Raw genomic sequence first — 25083 nt, 5'->3', positions numbered from 1 at the left:
TAATTTTTTTTCCCCCAACGTGAATATTGGAGAACTGGAAAATCATTCATTTTTGGCACATGGTGGTTTAAAATATGAGTGACAGCTTTTATTAGCTGTTGCAGTGGCTTTGCTCTTGCACTTCCAGACAGTTCTCATTTATAGTAAGTTGTTCTGCATATAGTAACAGCTGCCATTTTTACCACTCTGTTTTTCTATCCACCCCAAGGAAGACAGCAGGAAAAAGAAACATCACTTTGTTCAAAGAAAATCCTCCTTTCAGACGTAAAGCAAGTTAAATAAAATGTTCTTTTTTGGCAAATTATTGTTAGAGAAGATCCAGATCAGATTTTAAATAGCTTATATACAAATAAATGAAACAATTTTAATTGAATTTGCAGTTTGACCTACAATAATTATCATCAAGAAGCATCCGTGTCAAATAGACTCATCATCAAATCATCAAACTTATTTTGTGTCACTGATGCTTTGCCTGGATGGTCTTTAGAGGCAGATCTGGCAGCTACACTCAGCAGTGACTGATCATCATTTCTGCTGCTGTCAGTAAGCCACAGCACTGCTGCCTGCGTGCTCTCTGTCGTCCCCCGCCACCAGCAGGAGACATTGCCCCACCAGAAAAGCAAATGATTTTTTGAAAAAGGCACTCAAAAACACCCGCCTGATGCTTTATAACCATGAAGGTTTTTGCCACAACTTTAATTTCCAATTAAAATCAAATCTTTCAAGCCTCATTTGTCTAGTGCTTCAGTGAAGTATCAGAATTAAGGATTGTGGTCCATCGCCAGTAGTTTCCAGAATCAATTCGATTCCTACTTTTTTTTTTTTCCGATTCTTTCAAACCACTCAATTCAATTCAATTCTATTTTGAGTTTACACATTTTACACATTTAGACACTTTTGCTTAGAAATATTTTAATAATCTATATATATGTGTTTTGGAGATTTTCTTATTAACCTGATCCAGTTCACTGCAAAATGCATTAGTGAAATTATGATGAGACTGTTAATAGTGGATTGTCAAACAGAAAAGCTTCAACAATTGTTCTGCATCTGCTGGAGGGCGTTTCAGTTTGGCCACTAGGTGGCGATCGCGCGATAGCATTACACCTTATTCCAGAAAAAAAACAATGTGAACAAAAAAACCCACTTTAGACCACAAATGGTTACTTAAAAAATATTTTCTTAAAGAAGTTTGGAAAATTCCTGCCTGTGAGTATATAAAGCTTTTCATTTAGTGAGCATTGTATGTATAGATTGACCGAGCGTTAGCATTAGCATTCCTACAGGAAATACCATTAGCATTTGGCTAGAGGACTTCAGCATTATGCGTTAGATCGAACTGTACTTTTATGGATCGATTATTGATCTATTAAGCTATAAGCTCAATTCGGACTAATCATTTTTATCAACCCAGCCCTACTAAAAACAGACAACTGTCTGAATCCAAAAGTGACGAGATTTTTTACCTGCATCAGTCATTTTAAAGACCCACTCTAATGAAAATTGTGTTTTCTATGTTTTAACATGTTCTTTTTTTTGCATTTTTTCTCATGGTTAAGGATAAATATGAAAAATAAAAGCATTTCTATGTTTTCTGTATTCAAATGTTTGTGATTTAGGAGAAAAAGCAATGCATTTGGGGAAGAGAGAATTGTAAAGCAGGAGAGAAAGTAAACATGTGGATGACGGGAAGTAGGGCCAGGCTTGCTCTGCTGCAACAGTCCCACCCCCAACTCAGAGGTAAATTTCTAGTAAACTATGTCCTAAAACGACACTTTTTTATTATTATTATTTTGGCAAAAAAATGGCATAATCATGAATAAAAATAGATCAATTATATCTAATGATGATCGATGATTGTACCCCTCACATTTTGAAACTGGGAGTTTTTCCAAGTATCATTTAAACTAAATTTTCAATATTATTCACATGGGAGCATCTCCTAATTTAAAAATGACACAATTTTTGGAGACTGTTATTAATATTTCACAATTAAACTTATCAGAATTAAAAATATGGCAAACTACTTAAATATTTTCATATTTTATAGATGCAAATTTTAAGAAAAAGAAGTACTTTTTCTTTCTAAGCATGCTTCTTGTGCTCAAGTCACCTTTAAAAAGTACAGATCTATGCTTTTAGAAGTTGTCAAAGTATACAAACTTAATACACAATGGTAGACAAATTTGCATTTCAGCTTTTGTTTTACATTTCCACATTTCAGAGACATTTTAGGATTAACTTTTACCCGCTGCTTTTGTAAAACAGTTACATTTGGCCCCAAATGTTCCTGCTAAAATTAGCCTGTGATTGTTTTTGGCGTGCAGCTTTCTACAATCTCCGTTTGCAGGTTTAGAGGTTTAGGCAGCCTCATTACTCTGCCCTACTCCTGTGCAGGGGAAAGAGTTTGGACACATTAGACCTTGGCGTAAAGATGGAGAAAGTGTTGAAATTGGATTGAACTTTTATTCTTTGCAGATGTGTCTGCATCACCCTCATCTATAACGTCCCATCAAACTCTACTCAGAGAGATTTTTTTTTTCTTCTCTCTAATTAACGCGTAAGTCAATCGCCAGTTGAGATGTTGGACGCAAAAGAAAAAGGGCAAAGGCATCAAGTTCACAACTTGAATTGACAACAAAGTGAAACGAATGGGCTGCTGGAGGGGAAGGCCCACTGTGTTGGGACCAACGGACCTGCAGGGTAGGGAGGGGGAGGAGTAGGTGGTCCTCCATCTTCCAATTAAATGAGGAGAAAATTAATGGGTAAACAGTTTCATTGGGGATCAGATACAAGTGAGAGTCTGCAGTCGACTGCACTACTATAACCACCACCTCTTGTGCTATTAACACCGTCAGGGAGCACGTTAACTTATTTACTGCCATTTTTCAGAAAGCCCCCTAAGGCAGAAGCAGATATGGTCTTTGTTACAGTATGCATGTTCAGGATAGACAGACACCTTTGTCTTCTTTTTTTTTCCTGTTTTAGAAGAGTCTTTTGTAACTCGCTGGACAATTGGGTGCACACATGGCTTCCTATCGATTTTCAAAGAGTTGTAAGCGGTGAAACAGCTTCATGCATTAAATGCAGTAGGTGAAAGGTTTGAAGTGTCTTGTCAAAACCTTTTAAGGGGTATTGACTTGAGTAACAGCCTGAAGCCACTGTGCAATTTCTGTTAGCAAATGCTCTCAGTATAACATACCTCTGCATCTGTGGATCATTGGTAGAGTTTTAATGCAATTTAAAGTTCTATGTATGAATGATAAAAGGAAATGAACTCTTATTTTTTATATTTTTAGCAGATAAATATACTCCAATTCAGGAATGACCACATCATTTGATTTGTTTGCAAAGATATTCTTCATTTTTGCGAATTACCTAACTTTAATTAAAGTGGGTCTGTGGGGCTGTGTGAGAGCACTGGCGTGGAAATAATGTGTTTTGATGGGCGGGCCTGCTTTTCTCCCACTCTGGGGGACAGAGGGTAGCAGGGAGTGAAAAGATGCCAAACAACAGACTGAGGCAGGATATAAATCAAATCTCTCTGGAGATAATAGGGCTTGCAGCATGCTCACACACTGTGTTTTCAGGGGTCTGGAGGATCCTCGGCACCTCAGCTGGCAGGTTAATGACTTCAGAACTCAGTGGGAACAAAGGCAAGCAAATGTAATTAGGAAAGTGGGATATTAATTCTGTTGAAGAGCATAAGAGATTTAATTTCAGGGAAAATTTTTAGGTAATAACTTTTTATTTGGGCTGCCAAGCCTGCCTTATAGTCAAGGTTTTCATGCGTCATATTTTATCTTCATTGTGCGACTAAATCCAAATGGTAAAAGCAGAGAAAAAGTGAGTTACCATACGCTTTATGTCTTCATTCCATTTTCAGAATTCTGATTGGTTCAAGCAATCAAAGTGGAACCACGGAAAGGCATCAATCAACCTTGTGCCCAGTGTTGGCTTCAGCCTCAAGACATGACAAAGCTACTGTCTGGTAGTTATTAATGTTTTAATTAATATTTGTAAAATATTTTTTACCCTTAATCTGAGAAAATTATAAAAAGTATGAAAATATTTTTTCCTTATTTAGCCGATTCCTTTAGTTTCACTGCTGGGATCTTTCACGTTGGGCTCTAGAATCAAGTTTGTTTCGACATTTTGTGGTGATTATATGAAACAAGTATTAATTGACTTGTATCAGGATAAGATTCAAATAGTGTCTATTTAAATATCCTCATGTTTTAATGGAAGTTTTAAGAGGGTTTGTCTCAAAGACATCCTGAATATTGACAAAAAAAAGTAAGAGGCCACAAAAGGGCTAAAATAGCAGGATTTGTTTGTTTTCTGCAGCTCTTTCAAGGTGGAGGAAGAAAACGCTGAGCGCTGAACGGAGGATCCTCTGTCCGAAACAGCAGAGGTAACTGGTAAATTGGTTTTGGTGGTGTGCGGTGAATTCCCAGCTGAAGGAGCTGGGCGGCTCTTGAGGTTGATTGGGTTCTACACGAGGTTTATTTTGAGCTTTACAGACCTGAACAGCCCCTGACTGAGCTGACCTGAAAGGTTTCTCAGATCCAGACAAGTGCATGGAGCAATGCCATGAGGTATTTAAGAGGGTTAAAAAAAAAAAGGCTTTCTGTGAGGACACTGTTTCACTCCTTCACACCTTAAGGGGCGAGTAACAAGGCGTGCACTAATTTCTTTTACCTTTTTTCAATTTGAAACCTGAAGCATGCAAGGACAGAAGAGGGATTCTTAGATTACCTAAAAGATTTTCAAATGTTAAGGCAGACTGTGCAGCACTTATCAGTTCAAATGGGACTTCTAAATGAATGCATTTATTGAGAGCATTTTTCCCAGTGAGCATAAATAAGAAGCATTTTCCATATAAGACATACATTACTGAAACAATGCTCACTTTGGGACAGAGCTTGACCACAGAAATATATAGAGTGCACTTAAATGGTTCATTTTCAAATCCATCTATTTTGTAGACCCTCTTTATTCTTTTATCCCGTGTAGAGTCATTGGGGGAAAGCTTTATTTTAGCTGTCAGTGGAAAACACACTGAATCGATAGCATCTTTTTAAAATCTTATGACATAGTTTTTCTTGTATGATTTTTTTCTTTACTTTTTAACAAACAAAAAATGCCCATAAGAGGTAAATCAGTGTCAGATATGCATTTATCTCTGATTTACTTGATATAAACTAAACTACCTATGTAACGGTCAAAACAATTGGGCCTAGCCGCCTAAGATAAAGATGGAAAACTTGGTTCAAGTTTTGAACATTTTGGGTAACATTTTTTTAAGTTTAAGTCAGACCGCAGAAGCCAAAAAAAAAGCATAAAAAAGAAGAAAAAACCTCATATAATTCGCACTGGTGTATGAGTGGCAGTGGCCGTCTCTTTCCCGCCGTGTGGAGCGGGCGAGCTCCGGTGAAGTCTGGTTGCACCCAGAGAACCGCTGTGCTGGAACAGGACAAAAACACTTGTATTGGATTAGTATTTTACCCGGTGATCGGGTCACTGAAAATGTCTCGTGCGCAAAGCTGAGTTCTTGATTGGCTGCTGCGACCGGTCAAACTTCTGTGATCTACTGTGAAATCGGTGTTTCGGTTTTGGTTCCTTATCAGTGCCAATTTCGGCACTTAAGTAATAAAAAAATAATGAATACATCTTTTCCTAAATCAACATATTTCATTCACAAGTCCCATATTGACGCATGGGTAAGACCTCTGCGTCAGAAATTTATGTTTTGGGTGTTGTCGTTTTTGACGTGCTGGCTGTTGCCGTTAAATCAAAGCTCCACAACCTCTGAGCCGCAAACTGGTGGCCCGCCACTCTTTAATTTGGTGTTCAATGCTTGCCCAAAAAATAGACTAGACAGCCCGATCGTGTTGGAGTTTATTTAATATATTTAAAAATCACAAATATGAGTATAAGTCACACCCCTGCCCTAACTATGAAAAAAAATGTGACTTACTCTCTGAAAAGTATTGTAAATAATTAGAATTAAATCAATAAAATAGAGGACGAGGATAGTAACACAAACTTGAGTGCAACCAATGAAGACCAAAATGAACCAAACAGTGTTTATAATTTAAATAAATACATAACTTCCTTGCCATGAGACACATAGAGGCTTTATGTAGAGGAGGCTGCCAAATGAAGGGATGAGTAATTGAACAATTATATTAACCATCTAACTTATATTTTTTTAGAGTAATCTTAAAAAGTTAAACATCACACGTTTATTAAAAAAAAAGAACTTATACACAATAGTTCACCTGTAATTCAAGTTAAATATAACAAAACAATTAAAAGCTCCACCCACTACAAGAATGGTACATCCCACCTTCCTCTAGCAAGCATTGATTGCTAATTTGGATCACCTGGGCACCCTTACAACTCCCCAGAAAACATAGGTGAACAAATGTTTTAGTTTATTGTTGCCTTGAATAAATAGTTCAATGCGGATGAATTTGAATGAATCATGACTGATTAAAGAAAAAATACCAAAACTTAATGTTTCCTGGTTGAACTGCTGGTTGTGACAACATTTGGGTCAGATTTTGTCTTACTTATGGCAGAAGTTGAACTGATTTAATAGTTAAAAAGTATTCTCTGAGTTTTATAAGTCGCTTAGAATTAAAGCATCTTGCAGAATGCTATTAAATTGAAATATTACGTAATGTCAGGCTTAAGGTACAAATACACCACACACAATTACTGAGTGTACTAGGCAGCAAATAGGAGTCATTTTAACCAATCAATGCGGTCACACCCAAAATGTGAGTCAGCTCAGAAGTAAACTCAGTTAATGCAGCACTGAAGTTGGATGTGGAGACAATTTCACCTCACTGCAGGTGCTGAATCAATTTACATAAATAGGATTAGGCTGAAAAGAAGTAATAGAAAGTGGAAAAGAGCAGCCCTGAGACAGAGAGAATGCACTAGATTTTTGAAATGAAATGCAAGTTATGTTCACGTTCATTTTGATTTAAGTTGTGCCAAATGAGTTTGAAGTAGGTGTGCACCTGTACCCTGCTATGCAGGGAGGTACTGTAAGTAGTGTACACTGTATATGAACTTTTTAATATCAGACACTTATCATAATGAGGCTGCTATAGACATGCTTCTGCATAGTAATAGCCATAGACAGTCTCTTAACTGTCAAATAAACTCAACCAATTGTGGAAAAAAATACATTTTCAGAGACAGCAATGAAAAAAAAATGATACTACATCAAACACCCCTACAGATAAACCTTTCTTTTTTTAAATGGATGCAATGCACCACTAAGCTGCCAGAAATCATTTGAAATTCAATAATTAATGCCATAAAAATAGAACAAACACATCTTTTAATTCAGTTTTTCAATATTTTTTCTCGCTTTTGTTTATTCACCCAGCGACATATGTTTTTTATTCAGCGGATTTCATTTATAATTAACTGCTGTTTAATTATGAATTGCATCTGACACATAATATGTCAAGCACTAAATAATTCAGAATTGTGATGACATAATAGCAGAACATGTGCATGCAAAATAAATATCTTCCAATGCACCATTCTTTAACTGGGAAATTTAGTTAGTTGTGTTATTTTTTCATTAATCTGGATAAAAAGTTTGTTTTTTGACAGTTATCTTATTAGTTTTGTGTTTAAAAAATTGTGTTTCTTTTAGTTTTGAGAATAAAGTTATGTTTTTTTTGCACAAAATAATTTATTTTTTACCTTTAAATCTATAAATATACGCAATTAGATCCAATAAATAAAATATTTTAAATATGATTTAAAATATTTTCACTCAGTTTTTGCTAAATGTCAGAACAAACCCCATTTTTAACTCAAATGCTCAATATTTGTCTTGGATTACAAAGACCTGCCACCTGCCTCTAACCCCCAGCTATATGCAGCCATCTGTCTTTGGGCAGTTTTTTGTTTGATTTAATCTCTGTGCCAAAATGTGCACAACTTTTCATGCATACTGAAAAGGCTGCCTGAGAGGTTAATCAGTTCGTTATCTGGCAACAAGAAAACGATGATGACATTAAAGGGGGAAAAAAAAGTCTGTGTTTTTAGGACAGGTAATTACATTTGGCAAAGCACAGTGAATATTTTTATCATATTATTAGTGGCAGCATATTAATCAAGTGCATTTTTGTTTGTGCTCCCTTTAAAGTGTCAAGGATTTTAATAGAGTCTTAATCGGTTGCTTAGCAACAAATTTTAGTTGATTTATAAGTTACTGATTAATAATAATAATTTAATAAAAATGTTTTTGATTAATCTTGCATTCATAACTGTTCGAAAAAGAGAAGGTTAACATATTTCACAAAGCTGCAAAACTAATGATGAGGACAAAAAGAGCCAACAGTTGCAAAAAAGATAGCACGCAGAGTGACAAAAGTGCTAGCTTTACAAATTGAGTGCAGGAACTAGTGTTCATAAAATATTCTGTGAATCAGAGCAGCGTTTCCAGAATGAGATAGCTGCTGCTCTCCAGAGAAGTGTAATGAATCATTCAAACTGTCAGAGAATGCTGCTGAGTAGCAAACAAAATCCATGTCTGACAAAAGGACAGTGACTTTCTAAAGTAAGAAAAAAAAAGTCTTGCGTATTGATTTGCTAATTCACCCTAAAACGTGTGCTTATGTTGAGTGTTTAAACAACAAAAAACTGCATCCTTTGATTCAGAGGGTTAATAGCTTTGTCGGGCATCCACAAATAGATTTTTATCTAGATTAAACATCTGTCAGCATTCATGGCCAAACCCCTGATTAAACCAGACAACCTGAGTTATTATGATTAAGTTCAGTGTTTATGGGCTAATGATTTCAACCTACCTGAAAGGCGGTGAAGGACGATTCAAGGATCATGATCATAAGAGCATGCTTGTTTTTCCTGAAGAAGGTGATTAATTATATTCAAAAGGAGAGTCAAGCTGAGTCGTTTAGTTTGTGTAAAAACTGCTTAATATATGTCAAATTTGAATAAAGCTTTTAATCACTAATTATATTATTTTTTTTAGGGATGCAGGCAAGATTTTTACTGTCCTACAGTTTACTTTCAGGACTGCTGATCAGCTCACTTCTAACATTCAATGTGAGAATCTCCTTGCACCCAAGGGTTCACGTGTGAAAAATACCTTGCACTGCTTTTTTTTTCCTACTAAGAGGAGCTCAGTTTTCGCCTCTCCTTGACAAAAGGCAGAAAATTCAAACAATGGACAATAGCGTATAGTCTTACCGTTCAAGCCATATTTATCCATCAAAATCACATTTTTTATTCTGAATATATAACGCTTTTCTGTCACGCACATACACAGTGATGTGAGTTGTGGGGTTGAGTACTTTGCCCAAGGACACACTTTCACGTGTGGACTTAAGAAGCCATGGATCAAACCCCCGACCTTCTGATTTTTCTGCAACCTGCTTTTCCTCCTGAGCCACCCAAGGCCATGTGATGCTGTGCATTTTTTTTTTTTTCTGTTTGCCTTTCATCTCATGATTCATGTTGGGTTTGAGAAACTTACCTAAAGCACAGTTTACCAGCTATTGCTGTTGAAAAGTTGCACCTCCTCCTTTAATTGTGTAGTTTTTATAAAACATAATTCTGGTTTGTTTTGTAGTTGGTGTAAGTGTTGTGAAAATCCTCACAATTAAAAAAAGAAAAAAGATAAATTCACGACACAAAAACAAACACACTGAATATCCAGTGTCTAGTTGGGCCGGACGATACTAACCATTTTGATCCGATATAGATCCGGTCAATATCGATATTTTTTGTAAATGTGATGAATGTGACATGAACCTCAAAATCTCAATTGTTTTGTAAGTTTCCCTCTTAAATTACTTGATAAACATAATTTGGACAATATTTACAATTAAATGGAGAATAGTTTATTAAAAGAAAAACTTCTTGAAATTTAGCAAAAAGTAAAGAAGTGAATGCAAAACAGTTTACAAACCACCACTAGTAGCAAATATTTCGGATTCAGTTAATACATTGAGGGTATATACTAGGCCTGCACAATAAATCGCACAATCATCGTCATCGCAACTTCCGCAAAAAATGACGTAAATTGCAATAGATCACTACCATAAATGTTTACAATCACATGGCAGTTTCAAGTATTTAACATATCAAATAAAGCCCTTTACGCAAAAAAAAAAAAAAAAAAATTGGATGGACATCTTTACACCATTGACCAATCAAATGGAGTCCTTTTATGTTAAATCCTCTCCTCCCATGTAGACGAGTGTGCTTTTAAGTATAACTTAAGTTATGTTAACTATTATTTAAATAAAACCGTAGAAGTGAAATAGAATGCTGTATTAGTTGTTTTTGTATTTTATGTATCGGAAATCATATTACCAGTGCAATATTGATCACTAATATCGGAATATCGCCACATGTGGAAATAGATTTGGATTTTAAAATGGTTTCTTTTGAGCAATCAAAACAAAAATTAAGCTCAACAAACAACAGAAATATACATCTATACGCAGATTTATCAAATGTAAGATTAAGTCTTGACACTAACTGGAAAATGAATCTAAATACATTTAGATTTTTACACTTAATCATACAAACAGTATTTAAAAGTACATACAGCCAATGTGATCACCAGATCAAACTTAAGTAACTTGAGTATCTTAATAAATATAGGAGCTTTAGCAAAATGGTAGAAGAGATGATTTCATTTTTTCCATCCAGACAGATGTTGTGAGATCAGAATATTAGCATTCACTGAACATGAAAGAAGTCAGTCTGGATGAAAAATATCTTTACAATTTACATATAATATGATGTAATCATGGGTTATTGATCACAAGGTAAAATAAATGTCACTGTCTAGAATTAAAGGAGAAAGAGGAAGAAGCTTTTTATTTATTTTTTATATTTATTTTACAACAGAAGAAAATATCATATCACTTGATAAAAGTGACATGAGAGTCGTGATTTGATTAAAAATATAAATGTCTGAATGTTTTTTCATTGTCATGCTATTTTAATTTTGCTTTGAATTGTTTTTTATTTTCTTCTTTTTTTCGCCAAGGTTTTTTTTGCTGCCTGGTCACCTTTTAAAATAAAACAATAAAAATAACTTTCATTGGAAATCATCTTTATCATTCGCTCCATAAACTTTTGTGCCGTATACCAAGTTCCTTTGGGTTAAGGCTTTAATGGGAAAGCCATCATGTCTTTACCAGCTCTTTAACAGAGCTAAATAGAAGCTTGGACAAAGAAAAAAAGACACATTAAACTCTCATTATTTATTTAACAAAACCTGGAGCAATATGTAGAAGGAAAGCTAAAGAAAAAAAAAAAAAAAAACGCTTATGTCCTTACCGCTAATTAAGAGGGTAAGTAGTTGTCAGGAAGCGCTAATAAAATGGAGGTGTGCTATCACACAGCCAAAGAAGGGGACATCAGCAGTGACAGTCATGATGGAATGGGACATCGCCCACAGAAGTTAATCGTTCTACAGAGAAAAGTGTTAAAAATATCTCACAACTTGGAGTTTCTTTACTTTCTGCCAAAAAACGGAAGTAAAATTGTCAAATTTGAGATGGATCTAAACAAAAATAGAGAAACTGTAGATGTTTATAAAAACACTCCAATAAAAATTGTGTTTTTATGAGTTTTAAGGCTACAGTCAGAAATACTAACTCCCTTATAGCGTGATGGGGAGGCAACAGCAGGATCTTAAAGATTTAATGCCACTACCCAATTTTGTTGACAACCGTTGGAATGGTCATGAATGGATAGGGTGGCAGTCAGGTGTCGCTTTTTATATACCCCTGGACTACTGGTGGCGCCAGCACCTAATATGGACAGCCGCCGTCCAGAGACATTTACACATCATCTTACCCTCGCCCTGTGGCTCATCCTTCATCCCTGCCCATCACTGGACTGCCACTACAAGGCCACGATATGTGCCAAGGTGACAACTGACTGATGTCAACTTTTTCGCCAAAAACCCTCCAGTCGCTGTACAATTTTAACTTTTTCTTAAAAAGTAATGTCGCAAAGTCGCTGCATGGTGGCATTATGGGATATATGGCTGTAATCTAAGCATAGTCTTGTGGCATTTCTATCACGATGAAGGACATATATAAAGAAAATCAAGTTTAGAAACTGCTTTTCTGAGTATTTGTTTTTCAAATAAAGCAGAGGAAAAATGCCATTAAGGCAAGATTATACACTGTAAAAAGTGAAACATTAGAATTGTAATGAATTCGATTTTTAAGTTGAGTAAACCACCTTAAAATTTTGATTTAAAGAAAACTAATACTTTTAAATGTAACAAATTACAGAGCTTTTGTTAATTTATCCACTGGGCTGATGCATTCACTCTTAAACAAATAGGTCCATGCACATCTTTGTTTTTCTAGTCGGAACTGGATACAACTGGATAGCTCTAATATTGCTAGAGATTGTTGTACTGGTAATGTTAAGTTGAGGGGTGTGAGGGGGTTTAAGCCCACAAACAGAGAGTTCCGTTATGGGTGACAGAATGGGGGGTGGGCTTGCTCCGTCCCAAGAGTCCCACCCACAAATCAGAGGTGAATTTCTAATAAACTTCTGCAAAAACGATGTCCTAAAAAACATTTTTTTTTTTTTAGTTTGACCAAAAATGTTGCAATCATAACTGAAAGACCCTTTGGACCACTTTTCAAATAGATCAAAAGATGATCGGAGTGGGTACTTAACAAGCTTTAAAGCCTGGTAAAGTCAGTGCTACAAGATGTTTTTATACATAAATAACCTTTCTCATCTTTTTGCATCTTTTTTTCCAACTATTGTTCTTCAGTGATGGCCAAATAATCTGTTCTGACATGTCCTTATGTCGTCTAAAACCCAGTGGCACGTGGGTTATACCCCAGCTTCTCTGTGTCTCTTTTCTGTCCAGAGGAGGAAGCAGGGATGAAAAATGGACGGATGAAATCATCTGTACACAAACAGGCTTACATGGTCTCATTGTGGTTTAGGGATGGGTCAGCATTTGTAGATCTGCTCCCTTACTGTACATATTGCCATTAAATAGTAGATAATATCAACATAAAGCAATATGTATCAAGCAAATAGGAACAAATACAAGCTGAACTCTCCAGTGTTTACTGATGAACCGATACAAAGCAAGTGTAACCTCTTTTTTCAAGTGTCATATTTTAAAACGTCCTTCGAATAAGGAGGTACAGAGTAAATAATTCCCTCTGATATAGAAGTGTGCTTTCTTCCAGACTGATTCCTTATCCAACATTTCTCTGCAACTGTCATTTAAAAGGAAACTGCAAGTCAAAATCATCCTTTGTCTGTACAAGGCACCAGCAGAGCAACTGGAAATGTATAATTTATCCAAATCAATAGACAGCTGCATCGCAGAGGCTCATCTACTGGACTCATTGAAAACATTTTTTTCTCCCTTCTTTTTTTATTATATTCTTCTTTATTGTAAAGGCTCAGGTTTTGGACTCAGTAATGAAAAATACCTTCGTTTTTTGTTTATTTTTTAAAAATTCTCTTCCTCTTCTGTTAATGAAAGGCTTTTCTTTTCACCAAACTCGACATTTTAATGACAGTGAAATAAAGCGCACAACAAAAGATTGGGAGAAAAATATAACAATAAAAAAAGAATAGTGTAGCAGCAGTTCTTTTTATCTTTGAAAGTTAACTTTTTAGGAAAAATAAACTTTTTAATGTTGGAAAACTTTATTTAAAATGAAGCACTCACATGGATGAAGAAAGGAGGCATGCAATAACATGAATATTGATTTTCATTTTTTTCTTTCTATTTTTAAAGATAAAGAATATTTTAAGCGTACGTGTATAAAAAAGAAAACAACGTCATTTTATTATATGTAATATAATTCTGAAAGGAAAAATAGAAATGTGGAACTTTTTTGACCACAATAGTGAATCAGTCTGGACTTACTGTCTTTTATTACATTCTCAAATTTTTGGTGATAATATAAAAAAATAATATATTTAAATTTTTCTAGAGCTAAACAATATTTAATTTATATACATTTTCTGTTTATTTTTTTCAAAGTATGGCTCAACAAACGGAAAATAAAAGACAAATACAAGAAAAAAAAGCTGTTACAATTCAATACTATTCTATCATCACTGAAGTTAAATTTGTGGAGAAAAATAAGGAAATTGGATCACAAAGTTGGAAATATATTTGTTAGATCATTATTAAGGCTGCAGAGTCAAATACTATTGAGTGCAGAATGAAATATTGTTAACTGATGGGGAAAAATGTTTTAAAAAAAAGAAAGAAAATGGTCAAGATGAGATGACATCTGCATAGTATTGCAGTAAAGAAATAACTGAGTTTGTCTGAAAACACATCTAACTCCCAATTAAACCAAAAGACCACAAATTGTCCAAATCAGAAAAGGATGAAGGGTCTCACAAAAGAAAATCACTCCAGGGTGACTCTCAGTCTATGACAGAAATCATGTCCTTGTCAGAACTATGAACAAAAAAAGAGGAACTTTCTCATTTGATAAACTTCTGAGAAATAATGACAAACCCATTCATTTAGTATTTGCTTTCAGAAATTGTTCCTTTGTCCCTGATTTTGAACTTTTGCACCCTTTAAGCATTGAGATTTGTATGGACACATGGCTTAGTCATTTACTGTCATTTTTCTTGCAAAAAAAAATAAAAAAGTAGTTTCGGGCATTAATTTTAAAAGTCCTAGAACTTTAACCACAACAATTGTCATGCAACAAGTTTACAAAATGGGAGACAAAAAAGAAAGAGAATAAGACAAAAAAGAGGTAAATTTCAATCTACTTCAAGTTTGCAAATATAAAGAAAACAGTGTTTTGTATTTTTTTTCGTAATTGCAGATTAGACTTTAACAGTTATATTTTCCAATATTGTAAATGATGTAAAAAGCAGATTCACAGATCATGTTTTACCTGATTGCTTTTTTAAGCATTTCATATTGAGCATAAATATTGATCTTAATGACAAAATGGAAAAACTTTTTGAAAAATTGCCACCTTAATGTGAGCTTTACAGATCGTTTATTTGCAAAAAATCATCTGAATTTGGAGGTGTTAGTTGATGTTAATACTTTCTACTTTTCAAAAATGCTATGAAAAAGTCCAAACAAATGCATTTTTATTAGTCTTACAAATAAGTATATGTTAAAGGCAAAATACATTTTCAGTTTAATTTCAAAATAGGCCTACAGACCTTTATTGAATTGTACTTTTTCATGTTTAATAATTAATTCTAAATTTCAAAATGTATTTTCAAACTGCCTGATGAATTTACAAACTGAATTGTCAATTGAGAAATGCTACTTTGAATTATGGCTCAAACAGACTTCCATACTTTATGCCTCGAATGATTTGATCATTTTAGTAGAACTCCAATCAGAAAATTGTTTTATGAGGAAAGAAGTCAGATCAAAACCATAATACATTTCTTTAAAAGAACATTAGAACCTTTAGAGAAATTGATAAAACACTCAACAGCATCTGTGCTCCAAAGGGGGGCAGGTCACGATGACACCTGGGAGACCTAAAGGTAACAAGCTCTGGAACAACTTTGGGTGGCGCCAGAGCGCAAGAAATGAGGGCGCGGATGTGAATCTGCACAAATAATCGATTTATCCTCCCAGAGAATCTTTTTTTCTATCTTTTTTTTTTCCTCTGACCGTCTTCACATCGCGTCTAGATGATGAGAGCGTTCACGGCGCGCGCGTGGATGAGCCAGCCATCAGAGCATCCCACGTTGCTCCAGACCCAATCAGTCTTACTTTGGAAAAGCTGGAGCATCTTGCAGCGCTCCCCCCTCTTCAGTGAAAAAAACATGGCTAAGTTTTGTCATCTGAGCGGGAGAAAGTGAGCTTTGCGCGTAAGTGGTGAGATTACGGACGCGGAGGGCTGCGCGCTCCAGCTCCGATCCCCGCGCTTTGAAGATTAGAGTGCTGACGACGTCTGAAGGACATTAAGAAAGGGGGATTAAGTACTGTGCAGCGTAACCTACTTCTCATCACTCCTGCATTTTGTCCTTTTTAAAAATTTGCGCAATGACCCTTGGAGCGCTTGGAGAACAGCGGGTGCGCCCGTGAGGTAAGGAAACCATTTTGGTGTCGAGTTTTTTCCAGAGGATGTCTGAGGATTAAGGATGAGAAGTTGGGTAAAAATAGATGATGGGGTAAAAAAAAAAAAAAAAAAAATCATTTTTTTCATTCGCATCCTCTTCTAGAGCCTGTTACGCGCACGCGCCACAGTGATGCCTTTCAATGATTTTTTCTTCAAAAAAATGACGCGCAAAGTGTTGGAGAGCAGCTGCCCCTCCAAATGAACACAAGTACAACTTTGTCCAGTGATGCTTGATGCATAATCATATATTCAGTGCTGGCTTCGTTCTTATTTAACGCAATTTTCCCACATTCAAACTCCAGTTGACTGCAAAGAAAATTCTGCACAGATCTGTGCATCTGTAAAGAGAATGTTAGTCTGCAGAAGCAGCAGCATCCTGTCTGCATAGGAATTTAGATACCAACTCTGCACAGAAGGATCCAACTTTAGGAATATTTTATAAGAACTAAAGCTTCTGCTAGTGGAACAGCAATCGAGACTTTTGACAAAGTTTGCTAGAACCTATTTGAACTGATTGTCAACCAATTTGCATCAGGCATTTATCTGGCAGCCACTGACTCCATGGATGGAATATGCTTCCAGTTTGCAGCAAGCCAAGCTGCATGATCCAATTATCCCATTTTTCAAGGATGTGTTTAAAAGTCTTCCGTTTCTTCTTCCCACTCCCTCCCCTTTTCCTGCCGTCATGTTGTTTTACGTTTGCTACAGTTCTCAACAGTTCCAGGTCGGGGTAATGCTTTGGAAGTGTGCAGGGAATATTTAAAAAGCATTGCTGCAGGATGTCTTTTTCAATCTAGGGTTTGGCCCGCTCTTTTCCAGAGGCACACATTTGGGAAATGAGAGATGAAGAGTAGCTGGCTCCGGCCAGCCCGGGTCCATTGACATTCTGCCGGTGTCCGGCTCCATAGGCAGCACATTGTCATGGCTCATTCCGCGGCATAGCGTCTGATGATTGAGGTATTTGAAAGAGGATTGAAAGGCGGCTTGAAAAGAAAGTGAGAAAAATAAATCATTTATTGGAGGTTAAAGATTCTTCTTTTGGCTTTAGGGTAAAGATTAACAGAATTAGTTTACATAATATTTGAGAGTTGTGGAGGTGCACATGAATCCAAAACATATATTTTAGTGAGTCATCGTGGTCACACTCACTCACGTTTCTCATTCATGCCTCTGGGTTGAGCTGTTATCGGAGACACACTTCTACCTGACACAGTGCTGTATTTTTTTTTTTTTTTTTTAGAAATGTGTAATTCAAGTTTCTAAAGGTCCAGCTGAGCTTCTATGATATGTAGAGAAACACTGTGTGACCACAGAGCCTGTAGATCAAACACGGCCAGCCAGGCAGAGAGATTTATCTGTTATGGCTGCATGCAACTGCATCGGTGTGCAGAATTCTGTCCAGAACCAACAAGAGGGATAGATCAATCTCCAGCTTACATAGTAACAGACCAAAAGAAATGTGCAAATTTTACAAGAAAAGAGCAATGATAGATAAGCAAACTGAAACAACAGTGTGCAAAAACGGAATAAATACAATTTTGAAGGCAGCCAGAGAAGTAGGACATATTCACTCATCTCAGCAGCCAAACTCCCAAAATACTGCTCCCTTGAATTTCACAATCTCTTCCGCTGAAAGTCACTATTAGTGCGTTTGTAGAGATGTTTTTAAAGCTGGAGGTTTTGTCCCAGCACATTGGGGTAGTGAGGTAATTGAGACATGTGAGATGTTGCAGGTGGACAATTGGCTGCACATGAGTGGCAGGCAACCGGAGTGGAGGTGGTTTAACAGAATACAAAAATGTAGCTCTCTAAATGCAAAAAAATATATATACCAAACAAGACCAAACAAGAGTCACTCCTGATGTGAAAATTTTACATAATCTTTTGAGAAAAAAATACATTTGGGGTTTGTTGTGCTGCATAATGGATGTCCAGTGTCATTATAATCCAGAAATATATGACTGGAATGCCTACTTCAAAAAAAAAAAAAAAAAAAAAAGAAGCTGCAACGGATCTAGTCCTCTAGTTTCTATGTTAATGGAAGTGTTACCTCAGCTTTTACTCTATTTTTTTAAATCTATTATGTCTAAAGTTAAATTAAAGGGTGTATGTAAAATTAATTGCCATTTTGGCATAAAAACAGTTGGATATGAAGTATTTTCATGAATACAACAGTTGCTTTGTGAATTTATGTTCACACATATATATATAAACAAAGCAACATTGTAAGGCAAAGGTGGTGTGACCCATTTTGTAAACACCACAAAGCCCGGAGCCCAAATTGCACAAGTACTCACACACGCACCTCCATTAGGTCATATAGAGCCCTAACAATCCACATGGCTGGCAGCTGTAGTTGTAATCTCTATCCTGGTCTCCACTGAGGCATACATAGAAGAGATGAATGCATACATTAAAGCTGGATCCATGGCAAGGAAACCTGATTTAAAACTAAATATAAACACTGGTTTGGTTTATTTTTTATTACATTTTTTTCCTTTTGCTGTTTTATTTTTTATTTTTTGGTTCCCATTTCCACAGTGGAAACCAGAATTTGTCATTTATGTTGGTTGTTTCCTTCAAAGGTCCTCTATCATGCTATTCCTAAGCCTAAAATCTATTCATATTTATGATAATATATTACTTTTAGCACACTAAAGAAAGAATTATTTATGAAATATGAATTATTTCTGCAAGCTCTTTTTCCTACCTGATAGTAAGACGACTCGATTTCTGAGGCTCCGCCTTTTTCTCCTTGTGGGTGCCGCCCATTTCATGAGCCTTCTCAACAGCGAACTGTTGTTTTTGCAGATTAGGTGCAAGAGGAACCACTTTTACCGATCACTGCAAGCTCTGCAGAGAAAATGGGGGTGTGTGTTAGCCTGGGGGCGGAGCTGGCAGTACAGACCCAGTCGTTTTTGTGAATTGGAAGGGGCTGGTGCTCAGAGAGGAGGGTTTTAGAGGAATGCTCAGAGATGTGTAAATGGAGTAAAATATAACTTTTTTTGAGGAATTAACATCACAACACACTTAAAATCTAAAAAAAAGAATTTGATTTTGTATGATATAGGCCCTTTAAGATAGTGGCTGCACTTGATTGATGGTTTACAGAGAGTGTGAATCCGATAGATCTTGGTGCCCTGTTATAAACTTTGAAACCAGTTGAGGATTTGAACAGAATAAATAGGTGCTGATTTATTCATGAAGCCACGCTCACAATTCCTTTGACAATGTGCGTTCAAGCGGCCAATTCGAAAGAAAAGTCTATGTAAACACACTTAAAAGCCAATTTCACTCTTAAATGTTCAAAACACTTGCGTTCATACACACTTTTGTAAAGTGAAATGAAAATAGTCCTTTTTTGTATTTGTAATATGCTCTTCTTAATTCAAATTGCATTGGATCAGAAAACCAGATGCTAGAAAAATCTGGGGCTAATGACACAACAACTGACTTAGTGTCCTAAAGTTTCTCTTATCACTCTGCTACTCCACCTCCTTGTACACATTCATTTTCCTCATTCGAGCTGGCCTGTGGCTTAAAACTATTCGGCTGGATTGATTCAATATAGTACGCCATTATTTTTGCGCTGCTAATGCTAGCTTGGAGCTATAAGGAGACAGAACTCTCAGCAACGGGAAGGGAAAGGGGGCGTGGTTGTTTCGAGCAACAGTCTCATAAGCCTGAACAATATATCTAATGAGCTACTGCCGCTGAGCATAAAACGTCTTAAAAAAAAAAAGTATTTTTGATTTTGGCGTACGATTTTACAAATAATAAAAAAAATATGGTTGGAGTAGGACCATTTTTGCTACTTACAAACAAAATGTGTGGCCATTGAATGTGCATTGATTGGTCAAACTTTGATCAATCACCAACTTGGATTTGGTAGGGAAGAATGCTTGACAGCATTTTTGATTCACAGAAGTACCAACAGTTTGAAAATTGATCATAGTGGAGATATTCATAATTGAAGCGACTAGAGTTACATGACACCAAGTCTTCCATTTATCAGAATAGAGCTGTGAAAGGTGCTAGGTGCACCTTAGTACACACGCTAGTAAACAGTCAAATAGGAAAAGGAGGAAGCCCCTCCCTGCTTTTCCAGTGTGAATACAACAAACAAAATTTTTAAGAACCCACGTTTAGCACATTCTTGAATACACGTCACATGCTGGGGTTGTCTGTAGCACAACACCTCCACTTTTTCCATTAATTGTTTGATAGCCAGAAGATAAACTGGACTTCAGGGTATGATTGCTAGTCTCTGTAAGACCGTATCCACATTAAAATAAAGTTCATCCCTTCAAAATTAATTATGCCACTACCCTTAAGCGGCGTATCTACCAGTAGGAACTTGACTTGGGCTGATTAGCTCCCGGGAGTGCAAGTGTGTAAGCTTTGTGAGTAGGTGCCATGTGCAGCCATTCTTCCATGAAACAGTCATCAGATGTGTGTAATAAAGGGGCTGCATAATAGTGTTTTGGTTTTGCAAAAAAATGTTCAGTTTTTTTAATGGCGGTGTTGAAGTGGAAACTTGCCATTCCAACAGCTGCGGAGGCAGAAATTGGGTAGTTATCATGCTGTTGATTTTTAAGCCTTAAAACAATTAGATTAAGGCAAAAAGATGCTCTTCCGTTTTCTCGCTCTTAGTTAAAGTCCATGTAATAAGCATAATCTAGCTGGTAAATCACTATAAAATACTGCTATGTTAATCTATGCGAACTGATGTATTAGTTCTACTTGCTGCTTAATGATTCCATATCTGATCTTTATTGTCATCGCACTGAGGTTTGCATTTATTTATTTTCACTCTCAATTTCTATTAACATAAATCCATATTTGATGCACCTCCAGAATGAATGTTTCTTTACAAACACAAATTGAATACAAGGTTCTGATATGGTTATGGGAATGTCAAACAGTGGCAGAAGCATTTGTGAGTGCAGGCAGATAGTAGTTTTGTGCTGTAAATTCAAACTTGATTAAAATAAGTTGTAATAGCTTGTGTGTATTTGTCCAGTGTCATTATAATAGGTGTTTTATGATTGTGTATTTTTCTGATAAGTCTAAAAATATGGTTAATTTGTCTCTTAAATAACTTAGTTTTTAATGTCATCATTGGTTGTCAGACGGTATCCTAAAATTTGGAGCCTAACACTTCAATAACTGTGAGAAATGGTCAGTTTTAGGATCAGACACATGGCCAGAACTCTAATGCCCCGTTTCTACTGAGCGGTCCGACCAAATGGATCCATTTTATAATGGAAACACTCAAAGTAGCGTACTGGTCCATTCCAGTCTGGACTGCGTTCTCAAGCTAAGACCAGCAGAAAGCTGGTCTTGAATCAGAGGGACAAATTAGAAGAAACAAAACAGTTGTCTACAGAGGACAATGATGACTATCACTATTTATGCAATATTCATTCATTCATTTTCCTGACCGCTTCGTCCCGACCGCTTCGTCGCTAACCACTGCGCCACCGTGCAGCCCTATGCAATATTCTAAAAATGTAATCCTAACTAGCTGATGGGGGATTAATGTCTCACCAAAGGAAGTTAATCTATTTTGAAGTTTCAGAAACTCTAATTATCTATCATAAACATCCATTTATCCATATCCAAAAAAAAATAAAATAAAAAAAATAAAAACTAAATAGAATGTCTCACAAATCCAGACAGAGCTACCAGCAAGACCTGATTCAGGACTCCAAAATCCCTAAAAAGATCAAAAAACAGGCAGGCAAACGTAAATTGAGGTCACAAAGCTGAAAGTTTGACTATTAAGACGATTCTTTGGTGAAAGGCGTATTAACACTGAGTGCAATAACATAAATACCAGAGCAGCAGTTGTGAAAGAGGATGGGTCAGAGTGGCGGATTTAACAGTTTAGGGGCCCCAGGTGAAAAATACCATTTTTTTTTTTTTTTTTCTAATCCTTACCTAGGTTAAAAAGTCAAATAACATCTTCATTGGTCCACTAGTTGGGAGAATCAATGTCTAGAGTCCAAATGTTTGGATTGAATTTAAAAACAAACTTTTTTTTTTTTTTTAATTACTGCAGTAGACTTCTCAACAAGCGGCTGGGTGGCTCAGTGGGCTAGGTGAAGGGCTGGCATGCAGGAGCCCTGGGTTCGATTCCCAGGGTTGTCCACTGACCCCCACCCAGATTGGGTCTTTAGGCAAGACCCTTGACGCTGCTGCCTAACTGGGTCCCTGTGCCCACAGGGTTGTATCAGGAAGGGCATCCGGCGTAAAAACTCTGCCAAATCACTGATGCGAAACAGTGGGTGCTGTTACACTGTGGCGACCCCAAAAGGGATATGCTGAAAGTGAACTACTATAGTAGACCGCACAACCTGCAGTGAAACTAAACAGGAAATATAGAGATTTTGAGCATATAAATGAAATGATCAAACATACAGTATTTACATTTACATAACAGGTTAGTGAACACATTTTTATTTTATTATTAGTAGGCTAAATGTCTCACAACGGCAGGTGAGGCATTGCTTCCCCTGCCTCCCCTGACCGTACATTCCTGGTGTAAATTAAGGACAAATCCCAAACCTGCCCCAATTATGTCCACCTGGCTAAAACCATTTGTACCCACAAAGCTGGAATCAAAACCGCTCAATTAGGTGGAAAACTGAATTCTCAGCTCACTAACTTTGTGTTGACTGGAATATTCCATTGCTGCAAAGGGACAGGGACGAACAAAACACATGAGTAGTCTTATGCCATTTAAGTGATTTGGGGTGTTTTTTTTTTAATGATAGAGTTGAATAATAATTGGTGTAAAATGTATTTTAGACCTTTTTATGAAGTATTTGGCTCAGGGCCCCAGAGTGTTGGGGGTCCATGGTCAGAATCACAAAAAACACATGAGTAACATATTAGGTAATCATCACCATCAGAGCATATCACATTCATTTAGCACATTTAGAAGTTAATTGTTGGTTTATAGCCATCCAGTAAGCTTTCCTATTGTTGTATTTTAATCACTTTCTGCTTTTAAGTGAGGTATTGATTCTTAATTAACTTGGCGCTACAATATAATAACCATAATCAATGCTTTCTTTGTGTGCTGTTTAGTTTTGGGTTTTGAGTAAATTAGACAAAAACAAGGTAATTTGCTAAATTCTTTTGATCTGTTTTTACTTAACAGTGCAGCCTATTGATCAATAAGCTGCTTATTCTGCTGCTGAGGGGTGTTTACAATTGAAAATGATAGAAATGCATCAAGCATGTCAACTCTGTGGCAGTATGCATTTAAGATTACCTTTCTCTAAGGGGTTATTTTGGTCAGAGGTAATGATCTTGACTGATAAGTCTGTTGAAGTCAGCTTTATTGCTTGGACAATCTTCCCATCACTTTAGTGATCATAATTCAGGGAGTGCATGAAGGGATCATTTTCCACAAATATAGTGATATAATGATAAGTGACAGTTTTTGTCACTTTGAAAATCTGACTGGCACAGAATCAAGTGTACTCTAGATACATCTACTATCAATTATCAACAAGTTTAGACCAATTGAAACACATACCAATCAACTAGTAAATCTCTGTTTTAAATGATATGAGAAAAAAAGGACATTTATATCAGAGCAAAAAGTACTGTATTGCAATATTTTGAATTATGCAAGACATCTTTGTTAAATCATTAGTTTTTTTGTACATGCTCACTATTTGATCTGCAGAGATGCATCAGAGTGCCAAATAACAAATTGGAGATCAATTGCATCAATAATAAATTACCGGTAATTTCATTGGGTCCCATATTATATTTAGGATAGTTGTAAATATGACTAAGCTTTAAAAGAACATCTTAATTTATAGCCTAATGCATTATTTGGTTCAAGTAAGGAAGTCCAAATGATTTTATTTAATAAGTTATGACAGAACAGAAATTGAACATTAGAAAATACAAAAGAAAAGAAGAAGAGAACCTTTGAAGATGAGTTGAGAAGGTGCAACAACAACAGTGCAAAGTCTGATGTAAATGTTTTTGACAGCTGCTTTGATACCTTCAAATCTTTATCTGACCTCTCAACTCAATTTAATGAAACTTGTGAAGTGACTGAAGATGGCCAAGAAAATGTCACATATCATTTTAAGATTATTTGAATTTTTTAGTGATTTAGACTCTGTGGTTAAATAAAAAAAATAAAATAAAAATCACAATTTTTACGTATCACATTATGCTGATTGTTTACGAAATTGTGAAAATAATAGTATTAGTTTGTGCTAAATGAAAGCTAAGTTCTGAGAAACTAAAAACTAAAAAAAATCTGAATTTTAAAATTAAAAGTCAACTATCTATTTAGAAATATTTATTTAGTGTTTACCTCAATAGAGAAAAGGGCTTTCCTCGTCTCTGCAAAACATCAGAGGATTAAAATTTTCATTTTCTTCAGAGCTTAATGGAATTTTTATGTGAACTGCATTTTTGGGGAAAATTTTAACACAACCAAAACCTTCCAAAATTAACTGTTGTGCCAACATATTTGGACACAGATGGCGTATAATTCTAACATCAGATGCCCATGAACATTAAAGTTTGATGCAGCGACTTCCTTTAAGTGAAATTATTTTATTCTTAAAGTCTGGTTTAAGAAAGATATCAAAATCAGCTGTCAATGCACTCCAGAATACAGATGAAAAAGAAAGAAATTGAGTTTGCAAATGAAGTGTTCTTATAAAAAAGGAATGGGTGCTGTGAGCAGGACTTTCAAAAGGTTAAAAAGGTACCATTTTATCCCCGTGGTATTTTGGCACTTTGAAAAAAAGTGCAGTGTTTCTCCTCTAAAAGTCAGAAAAACCCATTTTAGAAGAAGGAAGGCATGGTTGAAGGGGAAATTGAAGGCTTCCACTCTGGAGAACTGAGTGTTATAAGTTCTATAAGGTCATGACCTTATGTTGAAGGGAGATTTAAGAACCAT

General features: G+C 36.0%; 1 protein-coding gene and 1 long non-coding RNA gene across 3 annotated transcripts in view; one reads left to right on the top strand and one right to left on the bottom strand.

Annotated features, from left to right (window-relative positions):
• Positions 1 to 1300: 1300 nt before the first annotated feature.
• Positions 1301 to 25083, top strand: part of pcdh15a (protocadherin-related 15a) — a 249589-nt gene continuing 225806 nt past the window's right edge. Inside the window, exons 1-3 of one of the 2 annotated variants that reach the window (XM_024296795.2) lie at positions 1301 to 1740; positions 3887 to 3991; positions 4348 to 4414. The gene's annotated coding sequence lies outside the window, so the exon portion shown is untranslated. Of the gene's footprint in view, positions 1741 to 3886; positions 3992 to 4347; positions 4415 to 15306; positions 16107 to 25083 lie in introns of those variants that run through there. The other variant, XM_036215572.1, reaches the window with a different exon arrangement.
• Positions 17360 to 19747, bottom strand: LOC118599724. Its single transcript, XR_004949203.1, has 2 exons — positions 18850 to 19747; positions 17360 to 18519 (listed from the first exon to the last, which is right to left on the bottom strand). It is a non-coding gene; the product is annotated as an uncharacterized LOC118599724 (long non-coding RNA).

This window comes from Oryzias melastigma, linkage group LG15, assembly GCF_002922805.2.
Source record: "Oryzias melastigma strain HK-1 linkage group LG15, ASM292280v2, whole genome shotgun sequence".
NCBI classification, from domain to species: Eukaryota; Metazoa; Chordata; class Actinopteri; order Beloniformes; family Adrianichthyidae; genus Oryzias; species Oryzias melastigma.
The sequence above is the reverse complement of the archived record's forward strand: the minus strand, read 5'-3'. Positions and strand labels throughout refer to the sequence as shown.